The 15,883-nt window shown below is 39.4% G+C and overlaps 1 protein-coding gene and 1 pseudogene across 1 annotated transcript in view; one reads left to right on the top strand and one right to left on the bottom strand.

The window, feature by feature from the left end:
• LOC125161142 (ATP synthase F(0) complex subunit C2, mitochondrial-like) overlaps nucleotides 1–9,962 on the top strand; it is a 46,623-nt pseudogene extending 36,661 nt beyond the window's left edge.
• The window catches only part of EXOC4 (exocyst complex component 4), a 754,902-nt gene that overhangs the window by 333,710 nt on the left and 405,309 nt on the right, over nucleotides 1–15,883 (bottom strand). The window lies entirely within an intron of this gene.

Raw genomic sequence — 15,883 nt, 5'->3', positions numbered from 1 at the left:
GGGCGGGGGGGGCAGCCCTCCCCAACAGGAGTGTTCAGGAAAGCTGCTGATGGCTCCAACGGGGAGGCAGGCAGACTTTTCTTCCCCAACCTGAGAAGGAATCAGCAAGGACTGGAGCTTTCTGTGGTTCTTACTTTGAATTTGGAAAATGTGGCTTCTGTCAGCAAACAAAGAAAAATAATTCAGGCAGCTCTTTGGCAGATAGTCTTTGCGTCCATGTATATTTAGAAAGCTATTTTTTTTTCCCTACCCTGTGTTTTGTTTTCTTGTTTTTGAACTTTCTATAGCAAGGAAGCAGCGATTACTGGAGAAACTGTTAAATGATCTCTGATTTCATCCCAACTGCATTGTTCTCAAAATCCCGACCCTCCTTGCCCCTCACGCTGGGCGTAGACGCGGACGTGACTGCGTGGTCTGATACAGTGGCGGCAAAAGCCACGTGCAGCTAGCTGTGAAGTCAAATGTGGGTAGCCTAAACTGAGATGTGCTCTAAGTGTCAAATACACACCGGGTTTCTAAGATTTAGCATGAAAAGAAGAATGTAAAATATCTTGTGATTTTTATATTAATTACAGGTGGAAATTGTGGAAAATTAATGAAAGGAAGTCTCATTTCGAATGGAGACCAGCAGGGGGCGCACACAGGAAGAGAAGGACCTTGGGCACAGACTTCACTCTCCCAGCAGGCAGAAGAAAGGCTTTCCTTCTCCCCCAGCAACAGCCCAGTCAAGGGGAGACCTTCACAACTCAGCCACGGGAAAAACAAGGATACTTGGCACTCCAATAGGCTTTTTGTTTGTAACAGCCCTCCCAACTCCTCCTTCTCTGTACCCTTCCTTGGTTTTCTGGAATTGCCTCTGGTTTTGACATAGCTTGCTTGTCTCCAATTGCAATTCTCTGGTATTTCGAAATAAACCCATTTTTGCTGATAAAATAACTGGGAGTTTTATTTTTTAAGATTAATAAAATGACATTTTGGATGTGTTGGGTGAAATAAAATATTATTAAATTTATTTCATCTGTTTGTTTACCCTTTTTTCCTAACATGGCTCATATTATCTCTCTCTTGGAGAGTGCTGATCTGTACACTTAGTAGGCAACCAAAAGCTACGTTCAATGTTGACCTAGGAGTCTGTATAGTTGTATACATGTACACACAAATACAAATATACATATGTGTGTCTATCACCTTTGCAGTAGGCATTTGTAACTGATCAATAAAATTTGTAAATTCTTATAAAGTACATATACTTTATAAATTCTTATAAAGGTACCATGCTGGAAATGGTTTAACTGGATGTTTTCATCATAATAATTTAATTATATTGAGGCTAATGGAACGAATAAAATAAAAAGGTATACACATGTGTAATTTTTCACATAGAAATCTGCATGCATCATGCATATATCCACAGGATGGTCATCAAGTTCAAATTGGATGGGAGGGAAGTCCATTAACACGTTATCAGAAAGGCCAAGTGAATACCATACTTTTGTCTTTAAAAAAAACTTGAATCACTTTTAAAGCTATAAATGCAGGGGAACTTCTACCTAAATGCGGTCTGGTAGAAAATATGGTTTAATACACAAATACAGCACATGAGCAATTGGCACAGCAAAGCCCCAGTGGAAGCAAGCTCTTTAACAGTGCCTAAAATGATCTGATTGTTAGCTTCTGATCTGGTTGATCTTGTTTAATTGTGTTAATATTCAATTTCATTAAAATCTTTAAGGTAATACTATGCTTCAACTCAGCTCCAATTCAGATGATCCTATCAGAGATTGTGAATTATGCAGTCCTATTATATTCTGCTCAGGTCTTTTGGAGGATAAGAGTTATGCGAATAATGGAAATTTTCTGAAGTTTAGGACTATATTTTAATTTTAATTCCTCAGAAGAATTCGACGAATTAAGAATTCGGCAAATTAAGACTTGCTAGGTATTTTTAACCCTTTGATGGAATACCACTTGCCAATTTAACATACTGTTTATTTTCATTGATACCCATCTCTGCATTTTATTCACAAATTCCCTGCCTATCTGTCCTGTTTCTTTCACCAAGTAAGAATATGCTGTAATATAATTGCTGTTTTTTAAAAAAAATTTTCAATGTTTATTTTTGAAGGGGAGACAGTGCATGCGCCTGCCTGCGAGCATCAGAGGAGGGGGCTAGGGGTGGGCAAAGAGAGACACAGAATCGTAAGCATGCTCCAGGCTCTGAACTGTTAGGACAGAGAGCCCGGCAAGGGGCTCAAACCCAGGAACCGTGAGATCATGACCGGAGCCGAAGTCGAACGCGCAACCAACTGAGTCACTCAGGTGGCCCAGATAATTGCTATTTTTTAAAAAAAATACGATAATGTAAACATCCAAATAAAAGTTGTGCAAAATACTTGCCTATGGATGTTAGATATTAACCTCAGAGGTACTGACACTGTTAAAACTATTCTACTTCAGAAACTGCCTTTAAAAATGAAATGGTGGTGTGCCTGGGTGGTTCAGTCAGTACAGCATCGAACTTGGCTGAGGACAAGATCTCATGGTTCATGTGTTCGAGCCCCACGCTGGGCTTTGCGCTGACAGCTCAGAGCCTGCTTCGGATTCTGTCTCCCTCTCTTTCTGCCCCTCCCGTGCATGTACGCTCTCTCTCTCAAAAATAAACATTAAAAAAAAGTGAAGTTGTTACATATCTTTGTCTATTACAGATTTTTTGGATCATTTAAAAACATTTAAACCTCTAATGAATATAAAAGTGAACAAATTAGGTACTTTCATTTGGCGTTATAAAAATATGTGTGCATGTGTACATACACATAGACTATATGTAAGTATATATAACATATATGAAGATATATAAAGCAATTGTACTTAACCTTTGGGTCCTTACATTTTCTGTAAGGTAATTCCAAAGGAAGATTAAAAAAAAATGTTTAGGGGCACCGGGGAGGCTCAGTTGGTTAAGTGTCCAGCTCTTGGTTTCAGCTCAGGGCACATGGGAGGCTCAGTTGGTTAAGCGTCCAGCTCTTGGCTCATTCGTGAGTTCGAGACTCACATCCATCTCTGTGCTGATGGTGCGGAGCCCCCTTGGGATTCTCTCCCTCTCTCTCTGCCCTTCCTGCTCTCTCTCTATCAAAATAAATACATAAACTTAAAAAGAAATGTTTGGAGCAAGGGTGGCCTTTTTTTTTTTTTTTTAGAGAGAGAGAGAGAGAGAGAGAGCGCGCGCACGCACATGAGTACATGCACTGGAAATTGGCAGAGAGAGAGAGACAATCTTAAGCAGGCTCCATGCTGAGCCCGACACAGGGCACGATCCCATGACCTTGAGATCATGACCAGAGCCAAAATTAAGAGTGGAACAGTTAACCTACTGAGTCACCGAGGTGCCCTGGTAGAGTTTTTTATATTAAAAAAATAATCTAAGGAGTTTCATGGATAAAATTCAATTAGATGATCAGATCTGGAATATTTACTAAAAAAAAAAAAATCAGTCCTATGATCTTTCTTTCTTTCTTTCTCTTTTTTAAAAATATTTTTGAGAGAGCGCAAGCAGGGGAGGGGCAGAGAGAGGGGCACAGAGGATCCAAAGTGGGCTCCACACTTACAGCAATGAGACTGATGTGGGGCTTGAACTCACAACCGTGAGATTATACCTGAGCCAAAGTCCAATATTCAACCAACTAAGCCACCCAGGTACCCTTTACGTCATCTAAAAAATCAGCTGCAGACATATTTATTTTACTTTCTTTTACACTCCTAGGTTACAATCAGAATTATAGTCATAGTCCACTTCCTTTTAAGTAAATATAGACAGTGAGCTGTGCAAGGTCATTAAGCTTGAAAATGGTGGAGCCTGTTGTCCCTGGTCACACTGCTTCCACACTAATTCACAGCTGGAGCTCCCCTTTCCTTTTCAAATTCAAATAGGCCAGGTATTCTCAATCTCAAAGTCACAATATTTATTTTGTGTGGATGTTTTTTTTCCAGACTACATTTAACCAAATTAAGTTACTTAGTCCCTGGAGGAAACTATAAAAACTCAATTGTCCCTTCTACCATCACGAATTCCATATAGTGATGGCAGTAATAGTCCCTTACACTCATTACCCTGGACACTAATGGGTTCTTTTCTCTTTACAACTAGCATTGTGGATTCTCTCCCCAAAACCACAATCTCCATTAGCTTTTGGAGATTTCCTTCTGAAATCACAACTACCTCTAACTGCCCTCTTGTAATTAAACTTTAATTCACGTTAAGCCTAGGATTTGAATTTGATCAGTTGAATTTTCTTTCTTTTTTTTTTTCAACGTTTATTTATTTTTGGGACAGAGAGAGACAGAGCATGAACGGGGGAGGGGCAGAGAGAGAGGGAGACACAGAATTGGAAACAGGCTCCAGGCTCTGAGCCATCAGCCCAGAGCCTGACGCGGGGCTCGAACTCACGGACCTCGAGATTGTGACCTGGCTGAAGTCGGACGTCTAACCGACTGCGCCACCCAGGCGCCCCAATCAGTTGAATTTTCTTAAAACAGATACTATCAAGATGATATTTAATAGCAGAGAAGAACTCTGTTTTTTTCCCTTTATTAACAAATAAACTACAACATAGAGTGGTCCCTGCAATGTTCCTTGGACCACATTGGATAACTAAGTCTCCATATAAAAAACAATTACCAAGCCAACCTACTTCAGGAAATAAAACATAAATTCAGTAAAATAAATGAACGTGGATTGTCCATTGTTATTTGTTGTAATATTATCTGGCATATACATGTTGACTAGGACCTATTAGCAAAACAATAGACTTACAGGCTCAAAATCACAAATTCCAAGGTTGGATATTTTAACATGTGTCTTCCCCAGAAAACCTCTTTATTAATGAATAAATGGAAATGATTTCCTACACTTTTGGAATTTGCAAAACTCAGAGAGTAAATCAGAGACAAATCCAGGAAAAGAGTAGTCCACAACCAATATCTTTCAATTTCTTTTGTTCACACACAAAATCAAGATGACTTTGATATAAAGAACTTGAATCAACATCATACAGAATTCATTTAGTGCAGCTTCTCTAAACTGTATCTTTTAAAAAAAAATAGTCTCTCAAGAGAAGAGTAAATTTAAAGATGGGGTTAACACGTAACTTCGTAAAATACTCTATGTTATATGAATCTTTCTGGCACTCTGCACTTCAGTACATTATAGTTCAGAAAAGTCCTGGAGTTTAAAAAAAAAAAAACAATTCCCCCCCACCCCCCCAGAAAAAACTACTAGATTTTATTTAAGCAAGGGTTTCCCCCTGCTAAGTTCTGTCTTGTCCCTTACAGGCCATGACTCCAGCTACATTTCCTGGGGCACTAATGTCTTTTGGAACAGTTTGGCAAATGCTGTTTTATTGAAAAGTATATAGGATTGAAAGACAAATGATTACAGTGTCAGACTAAATTTAAGGAAACTTCTATATGACTCTAACAAGCTTTTTAGTTACTCTGGAACTCAGTTTTCCTAAAAATAAGAGTCACAATATGTATCTCACAACTAATAACGAAAAATCAATTGCTCTAGTACGTTCTCCATTACAACAGCTAATAAACTTTATTCATTAAGCCAAAATCAAACATTTAGAGAATGTGCAATACTTTAGACTCTGCTGGAGCACCTAGAGATGGTCCTTACATCTCACAGTAGTAAAGAAGACACACGTTCAGATAAATCTCTACAGGAAGTGACGCACCTAATCACTGATTCAGCATAAAAAGGGTCAGGCAGGCAAAACTCTACTGAGGAGTGGATCTGAAGGCTGATCATAGATTTGCACGAGGGGCTAAGGCAAAGGGCATCCCAAAGACACAGAGGAGTTTAAGAATATGAATCTCTGAACAGTCTAAATGTAAATATAACCCTCTGTAAATATAGTTCACACTGGCCTCTTTAGTGTGTGTTAAGATTTCACCCTTGCAAACATTTGCATCATATCGTGTGGCTCTAAAAAGGTGAATGTTGATACTAATTAACAGTAACAGTACTTTTCAAAAGCAACCTCAAGGTTACTGCATACCTTTATAAGAAATAATATATTCATGGCATCAAACTCGTAAAACACATGCCTACTCTTATTGACTAAGTTATTATCATGACCCTATTTTTAATTTCCGTATTACAGACACAGGACACGCACAAATAAATTAACCATCGGCCTCCAAACTTTAACATTCTATGCAAAATCTAAATACATGGCCTTAAAAACCCTTAAGAGAGAAAAACAATAGCCAACATACTTGACGTAAATAAAAAACCAAGACATTAGATCCTGGTACAGAGTAACATGCCCACTAAATGTTGGTAGCTCTTTTCACGAGTTGAAGAGATATATAATGTATAGTGCTAAAAAATAAAGTTGTACAATACCCCTACGCATTGTCTTTCATATTAGTAGTTTCAACTCAAAAATGAAATCACTACTTAAAACTATACACACCGAATAAAAAAAAAATAGCCAAAGGCATTCTTTTCCTGAAAAGGCACAAATACACAGAGCACAGGGGAAAAAAAATAAAATCAAAGGCCACAAACATAAAATCAACTTCATCCTCTTTTTTCCTAGAGCATTTGAACTCTTTTTAATGAAGCATTCGACTTATTTGCATTTTTCTTTGTTCTTAAACCTGAACACATATATGCAGTTTAGCGTAGCACGTTTATAAAACAACTAATTTCCATTGTATGGTAGTGCTGGTTATGTTAGGGGAAAAGAACGTGGGCTCCCGAGTTACACGCCTCTGGGTTTTAAAACCCATGCTGTAGAACTAACTAGATGCATGACCTTGTGTAAGATTTTGTAACCTTCGGTGCTTTATGAAAAAAATTATGCAAATAATAGTATTTACCTCACAGAAAAACTGTAGCAGTTAAGTAAGATAATCTGTGAAGGTGCCTTCCACTTCTGTAGCATTAACATAAGCCATCATCTCCCTATTTTACTTCGCTTGTTTCTAAGAATGAGAACGGAGATAAAGAGTAACAGAAAAGATAAGGAAGAAGACTAACCAGTCTAGGGAAAGGACCATCTCTTTATCATTCAGCCCTAAGAGAACACTAGAATTACCTTGGGAGCTTTCAAATACTAGCTTCTCAGGTCCCAGTCTTTAACCTGTAGGGTCTGAATCATTAGGGATGGGGCCCGGAGGTACTAATTCTCATGCAGCCAAGTACAGGCCAGTCAGTGCTTAGAATGTTTCCTAAAGCAATTAACACACAAAGTTGGTGCTCAGTGAATGTTTATTAAATGTATATATTGCATAGGGTCAACTGACTGGACCATTTGTGACACGACTTAAAAAGAAAAAAAGGAATCCAATAATTATGCCCTAGGCATGGGACACCAACAAGATTTTCTGCCTTCAGATTCGAAAACATGCAAACAAGTAAGTTAAAATATAACTGTAATAAATATAATAGAAACACAGTAAAAAGGAGAGGGGGATTAATGTGCTGTTCAAAAGCAGTTAATTTCAAGAAATCAATAAATTATGTCACTTCAATGTCAACTACAACAATAAAAAACCCAAGAGATTATAAAGAAAAAAAAAGACCAAAATGTAAGGGGGACTATTAATTTGTTTTACATTTATAATGTCATGCTTAAATGATCCATAATCAGTACTATATTTTGCTTTTTAATGACCTGAGAAACAGCACAGATAATCTCTGAAACGTGGAGAATACACCAACCATATGTTAATCTTCATATAAGACAGTATTATTTCAAGTCATCCTTACTACAGTCATATTTCACTATAATAAATGAATCTGGACAGGCCTTTGGCTTTTACTATAACAGGATGTGATGCACAACATTAGTTGCTCAGATAAGCGTATTCAGAACTTCTAGAATTGCATGTCAATTCTAGACATGGGGGAAGGGGGAGAGAGAGAATCTTGAGCAGGCTTCATGCCCAGAACAGAGCCTGATGCAGGGCTTGATCTGACCTGAGGCGAAATCAAGAGTCCAACGCTTAACCAACCGAGCCATCCGGGCACCCCTGCATGTCAAACTTTTAAAATGAGTAGACATTTAATGGACATCAGTCACTGTTAGTTTAACAAGGATCAACAATGACTTAAGCTGTCAATGGTTTGGTTTTGACCCAGACATTAAATAATGGCAACAACAGTAAGTTTTTCAAGACTGATAGGTTAGTTGAAAAGAGGCTCAACTCTTTGAGGGTAAAACATTGACTCTTGCTATCCATAAAGTGTACTTTTTTAACTAAAAATAAATAAAAAGAGAATATATTGTCAAATGCTTCTCTTTGCAAATACTATTGGACCAGAGACAGGCAAGGTGGAATCAGACCCAGATCTATTCCTTCTGGTTGCAAGGAAGAGAAGTGAAAATAATATTCAAATTCTTGAAATAAGTCTTGTGTTCTTACCTGAGCATTTACAATGACTCTCAAAATTGAACACATATCAGGATCACCTGTAAGGATTTGCAACAAAGCAAAATCCCGGGCCTGACCTCTAGTGTTTCGGATTCCACGGGTCTGGGTAGGACTGAGAGTTTGCATTTCTAACAACTTCCCAAGAGATGAGATGGCACTGGTACAGGGGTCACCCTCTCAGGACTATTCCTCTTTTCTCTTCAGCCTTGAGCCACGCTACACAATCTGGCCACACCTACTGAAACTTTGCTCGAAAATAATTTCTTCTCTAAAGTCTTAGTGTTTTGCTATCCTGCTTCTCCCTTCCTCTAATAGACGCCCCCCCCCCCACCTTTTTTTAATAGCCTTTCTTTTTTAGAGGCTACTGACACCGAGTTGAGTATGGCCATCTTTCTTTCTATCCTCAGTGTGCGGACACAGGCAGAATTACACACAGTTTTACTGATTTCAGTGCATATGACCATCAAGAGAGCAACTTCTGGAATCAGATCAGACTGCCTGGGTTTGAACCAGGGTTCCATGACTTCCTTATTGTGAAACGAGGGGTATGTAACTCAAAGTCCCTGAACCTCGGTTTCCCCTTCCAAAACAACAAACATATCAAGAGAGCATACCGCATAAGGCCGCTTGAGCAAAGTAAAAATAATGCCTATAATGTGGTTAGCGCATCGTCTGACACGAAGCAAATGCTTAATAAATGTGATTAAGTTGGGGCGCCTGGGTGGCGCAGTCGGTTAAGCGTCCGACTTCATCCAGGTCACGATCTCGTGGTCCGTGAGTTCGAGCCCCGCGTCGGGCTCTGGGCTGATGGCTCAAAGCCTGGAGCCTATTTCCGATTCTGTGTCTCCCTCTTTCTCTGACCCTCCCCCGTTCATGCTCTGTCTCTCTCTGTCCCAAAAATAAATAAACGTTGAAAAAAAAAATTAAAAAAAAAATAAATGTGATTAAGTCATTGACAATATTAAGAAACACTGATTTTTAAGAAAGAGAGATGACCAGGGGCTGCTGGAAAACGCTTGAAGGGTGTTAGGAAGAGCTATCCGAAGAGGATCCCCCCTCCGCCCCGTCTTCTCTGCACTGGGAACTACTCTCCGGCCAAAGCCCCTCAGTGCAAAGTTAGTCTCTGTCCCTTCTTGGTCAGGAGCACCTCTCAGCTGCTGAGCCCATCACTGTCTGCAGTGTCGCTAAAACCACTGGAGACACTGACAGATGGAGCCTTGGCAGCTTGGCAGTCCCACACCCCCTGACCTCACGTATTCCCAGCTGCAGCTTCCGAACCAGCGCCATTTCAAGGGACAGGACACAGCAGCCAAGTGCATTGGGGCTGGGGCTGCCACGGTAGGGGTGGCTGGCTCCAGGGCTGGGACAGGGACTGCGTTTGGGAGCCTCATCATTGGTTATGCCAGGAGCCCCTCCCTGAATAGCTCTTCTCCTACACCATTCTGGGCTTTGCCCTCCCAGAGGCCATGGGACTCTTTTGCATGGTGGTGGCCTTTCTCGTCCTCTTCTCCATGTGACAGAGCTGTCTCCACTTCCCATAGGTCTTTCCCCAGTGTCTCATCTGCCCTGTGTGTTCCTTTTGGAATACCTCCCTCCCATTGCCAAGCAGCCTGGGGAAAATTCTTGACTCAGGGTTTGACAGAGGGAAGACAAATAAATACTGTGTTAATAAGGGGAAAAAAAAAAAAGACTTTTACAACGTTTGGCTTTCAGATGAATTTTAAAAAGTGATCCTTCTCCCCTTCAAGAAAATCAGGAATAGGGGCGCCTGGGTGGCTCAGTCGGTTAAGCCTCCGACTTCAGCTCAGGTCATGATCTCGCGTCCTGAGTTCGAGCCCCGCGTCGGGCTCTGTGCTGACCGCTCAGAGCCTGGAGCCTGTTTCGGATTCTGTGTCTCCCTCTCTCTCTCCCCCTCCCCCATTCATGCTCTGTCTCTCTCTGTCTCAAAAATAAATAAACGTTAAAAAAAAAATTAAAAAAAAAAGAAGAGAGAAAAAAAAAGAAAATCAGGAATAAAAATCTTTATTACTTCAAAGCTGTCATGACTGGGCAGGTATGTGAAGATTGGGGCCATGAGATTGCTCAGTTTCCCTTACTTTGTATGTGTTGAGAGTTGAAAGATGGGAGGGGAACTGGATGAACACTCAAGGAAGAAGCCGAAAATGGTCAGGGAAAGGACTTTCAGCATGGTTCCGCGCAATCGCTCCACTGCGAGGATTACTTACCGAGATACAGCTGGAGGAGTAGCTGTTTTGCTTGGAGATCAAAACATAGTTTCAGGAATGGATTTCTTAATCCATCCAGCAATAAATGTGGGGATGAGAAAGACTGGACTGCATATGGAAGACACTATAAAGATGACTAGTAACAAAGAGAAATCTAACAAGAATGGTAATCAATAGTATCATAATAAAAATATGTAAGGAAAGAGGGCATTTCAACGATTTCAGACCATACACAGAATACTGCAAATGTCTGACTGACAGAGGAGACACCAGTATTTAATCCCAGAATAACTGGCACCCTTTGGTTTCTCAAGTACTCAGAATGTAGCATAAATGTCAAAACTTTCACCCAGGAACCAACGAACCATCTCCTGACAAAGAAAAATGGGCCTGGACCATGGGGCTATGTCTTCAGAAGTGTTTAAAATGACAGACAAGCTAAATTATGTTTGAAGGTTTTCTTTTTCTAAGGCAGACAAACTACGTTTTTACTAATACTGAAAGATAATTTACTTGTTTAAAAAAATATATTCAGGCCATGTTCTTCCAGTTTCAGAGCTTCCCATATCACTTATAACAGAGAATACTAATGACTAATAAAATTGGGCACCATTTCTTTTCTTATCCATCCCAAAGGAGCAATAATCACCACTATACTGTCATTTCAAATGTAAAGTGAAATCACTAATCCACTGGGACTCAGAGTAGAAAGCTTCAAGGTATTGTTTTATTGGTGCCATTTTTTTCAAGACATATTTTCATTTTGTGGAAGACTTCATTCCAGTTAATTAAACGCTGTGTTGATCAAAGGAAAAATGCATGTAGATATGTACACCATATAATGCCTATTCTATACACTGTGTGCCTACACACAGAATTCGATTTTCAGCGGGCTTCCCAAAAAGGCCAGCTCTTTTGGAGTTAATCATGCTAATATAATTTACTACCTTCTTCTGGGCTTGGGTGAAGAGCCCTATAAAATTACACAATGACCTCAGGACATTTCTATTTGCATTATGGGGTGTCTCAATCATGATTCTAAGTCTGAGTTCAATGGCATATAAAGCAATGCTAAAGAGTTCCACTCTAGACCAACTACTTTAAGAGTGCTTCAAGGCAAACATGTCCTCTAAGCCTACTGTTAAAAATAAATTTTACATATGCCTGTACACACACATCGTTTCCTAGATTCATACACTAGTATTTTAAGATTTGATGCAAATATTTATGCCAAACAAATACCTTTATCCAGTAGGTGCTTTCTTTAAGTTACAATTCCCGGCAACTGATTAGTAATAGGTAAGCTAAAATATAATGAACAATTGCTTGAATTTATTTTAAGGCCAGATGAAAGAACTAACTAGTTTGGAGAAAGGTTAGTACTTGTATTAATAATCAGGTCATGAGGTGTGGGGAACACAGGTTCTAAGAGGCACTAGAGAGGGGCAAATACCATTGTAGAAATTTAGAATCAAAACAATTGAAACAATAAGGTTACTAGAGAAAGCCAAACATTAAACTTAGTAACGTTAACTTTGTACCAGATATTAAACTTAATAATAATTCTTTGCCTACAGACTTATCAAAACTGTGGTAACCCCGTCAAATCTTTGCTTGCACTAGCTGATTAGGTGGAAATCACACTCTGCTGATGGTACACTGCTGGGAGTAAAAATGAGACCAAGTAACTGTCACCATCACTGAGTTCATCTAGTCCACATATAATAAAGTCCCTGTTGATGGGGTCAGACTAGAGACCTTGTTCTACAGCTAAGTGGACCCACGGCAGCTGATTCGAAGGCTGGCTAGAAGCCAAGATCATATGCTTACTCACATAAAGCTAAAAATTGAAATGAGGTAGAGAAAAAAAGCAATTGAAGCATCATGATGTAGAAGTCCAATTTTTAAAAGAATCCAAATTGTGAGAACATAAAACCACAGTAGGGAAGGCAAACATGAAAGCTGAATCATTTACTGGAAGAGGAGTATTTGTGGGCCAGCTATCATTCAGATTCTATTTTCTTCTTCTACTCAGCTTTATAATGTTTACTACCATTCCTGTGATTCCCCTGTATTTTTTAATAACTCCCGAGTACATCACATACTTGCCATAACACTTGGCAATAATCTAAAGGAGTCTCTATTTGCAAAGAAAAGATCCAACTAAAAGACTGAGCAAAAGTTTTGCCAAAGGGTTTAAAAATCAAGTTAAATCTCCAAGTAAGCTGTCTTCCCATAACTCATGCTTCTCCATTTGACCAAATTACCATTGGAAAGAAGAAAATGGCGTTAATGGCCTCGGAACCAGTATTCTTAACTGATTTAAAAATCAGTGAGTATTTTGCTTCTCACCTGTCTTTCTCTAGTCCCACCCACGCACATCCCCCTCCTTCCCATTCATTCTTACTCACAAGGACTTCATTTATGGTTGACAAATCACAGTGACGGATAGGTGTTTGAGTAATGAAAAATAGTCACCTTCATCAAAATGGAGCATGGTATTTATTATAAATATTCAGAAAGATCAGAGGATTTTTAAGAGTATAAAGATGTTTCAGTGGTATCACTAACGATACAGAAGTCCAAATTCTACTTTGTTCATTATCAAACAACACATCCCATTCATAAACAATTCCTAGACTTCAGCCATAAGGTTCCGAATCTCCTATTTTACTTCCTCCCCTCCATCAGTTCATCAACCCCCACTTGCCAAGGCTCAAAAATGTCTCGGTCAGGTAGAACTGATTTCATGCCAGATCTGCTTTGATCTTTCTTCTATGTGTTTAACTATTTACTTAACCCAAAAGGTAAACAGTGAATAGGGAAAGGGTTAACATTAGGCAGGGAGAGGTAAGGGACCTTCAGGGAGTCAGGCTGCAGCTGCAGGGGGGAGGCTGAGGAAGAGTCAGTGGCAGCAGAGTTTGGGAAGAAAGGAGGATGAGATAAACGTGTTCCTGATCTGCCCGAGCTAGATGCCACGCATCAAGTCTCACAAACCTTCTGATAAGGTCCCAATAAAAAGTCCTTGCTGGCTACCCAGTCGGGACCCCTCTCACTCCTGAAAGCTTTACACTTTCTCTCAACAGACTCTATCACTTTGCTCACTCTCTGTTGTCCGTGAGATTAATTCTTCGACTCTGTGAGACAAGGACCAGTGTCTCTCCCACCCTCCTGTGACAATAGGATTCACATAATTTCTATTCTCCAAATCTTTTCACACTAAGCACGTATTTCCTTCAAGAAGTCATATAGCTTCCTATTCACCCTATTCATTAAATCTTCCTATTCCTGTTCAAAATTCTATTATAAAATCTTCAGACATACAAGTACAAAGAATAATGAGTACTCATGCAGCTGCTACCCAGTTAAAAAAATAAAACATTTGGGGTGCCTGGGTGGCTCAGTCGGTGAAGTGTCTGACTTTGGCTCAGGTTACAATCTCACGGTTTTTGAGTTCGAGCCCCGTGTTGGGCTCTGTGCTGACAGCTTCCGGAGCCTGCTTCGGATTCTGTCTCCCTCTCTCTCTCTGCCCCTCCCCTGCTCGCACTCTGTCTCTCACTCTCTCTCTCAAAAATAAATAAACATTAAAAATAATAATAATAAATAAAACATTCAAGCCTCGAGTGTAGTCCTCTCCAATCACATTCCTCTTCCTTCTCTCACCCCTAGTAGTGAACCACTATACTGACTTTAATGTTTATCCTTCTGAACTATGTCTTTATATTTTATATACACATGGACTACGAAAGAATACACAGAGACATATGTACAGTTTCTCACATTTAAACTAAATGCCATTAAACTAAATGCCATCATATTATATTCTTCTTCCAACATTATGTTTGGGAGATTGATTCCTGTTGAGGTACACAGTTCCTGTTCAACCATTTTTTATTACTGGGTAGCATGGGTAGCTTTTTATTGTTGTAGTGTATCACAATATATTTATTAATCCTTCTGTCAATTAACAGAATGTTTCCAGGTTTTAACTATACTTACTGATGCAGGTTGTACTTCATTGCTAAGTAATCTATTTTTATTTTCTCTCCATTTGCTTTTAACGTATTATCTTTGACTTTAATGTTCCATAGTATTTTGCTGCATTAAAGTAGGGTCTCTTTTATCTTTCCTGTTTGGAATTCATTATGCTTCTGGGATCCAAGGGTTTTTGTCATTTATCAATTCTAGAAATTTCTCAGTTTCTATTTCCTTAGCTATTGCCTCTTTCCCATTCTATTATCTTCTTTCAAAACTCTCTTGATGTATGTTTGAACTTCTCGTCTTATCTGTTCCATTTACCTACAGCTGTGTAAAAACTCCCTGCAAAACTTAGTAACAACCACTATTTGTGGGTCAAGAATTCTAATAGGGCAGAGCACGGATGGAATGTGTTTGTTCCATGATGTCTGGGACCTCGGATGGGAACACTCAAACAACTAGGAGTGACCTCAAGAGCTAGGACTGGGCTCTGAATGGTTTGGTATTCCTCAAAACATCAGAGGCTCACAGTAATTTAATGGATTTCTTTCATGTCAGCTGAGGGTTCCAAGAACAATCATTCTAGCAAACAAGGTAGAAGTTGTATAGACTTTTATGACTTAGCTTCAGAAATTATATGATATTTACACCATACTCTTGGTCCAGTCACAAATCTGCCCGGTTTCAAGGGCATGGACTCCATCTCAAGATAGGAAGGGCATCCAAGAACTGGTAGTCCCTGGAGTGCCTAGGTGGCTCCGTCAGTTAAGCGTCCGACTTTGGCTCAGGTCAAGCTCTCACAGTTCAAGCCCTGCATTGGGCTCTGTGCTGACAGCTCAGAGCCTGGAACCTGCTTTGGATTCTGGGTCTCCCTCTCTCTCTGCCCTTCTCCCTCTTGTACTATCTCTCTCAAAAATAAGCATTAAAAAAAATTAAAAAAAAAATTCGTAGTCCTTTGTAAAAGTGTCACTGCAGCCTACATATTTTAACTTCTCTTTCATATTTTCTAAATATTTTGTCTTTATTCATTACTTTTAAGTAGTTTCTTCAGATATGTCTAGTGGTTTGCTAATTCTCTCATGTCTAATCTGATGTTTAAACCATGAACTAAATTCTTAAGGCCAAGATTAGAATTTTCACTCCTAGAGGTCCTTTTGGTTCTTTATCAAGACTGCCTAGAGTTTTATTTTGCCAGCATCTTATTCTTTTATGTTTTTGATGCAAATTTTAGTTTT

This window comes from Prionailurus viverrinus, chromosome A2 (assembly GCF_022837055.1).
Source record: "Prionailurus viverrinus isolate Anna chromosome A2, UM_Priviv_1.0, whole genome shotgun sequence".
NCBI lineage: Eukaryota > Metazoa > Chordata > Mammalia > Carnivora > Felidae > Prionailurus > Prionailurus viverrinus.
The sequence above is the reverse complement of the archived record's forward strand: the minus strand, read 5'-3'. Positions and strand labels throughout refer to the sequence as shown.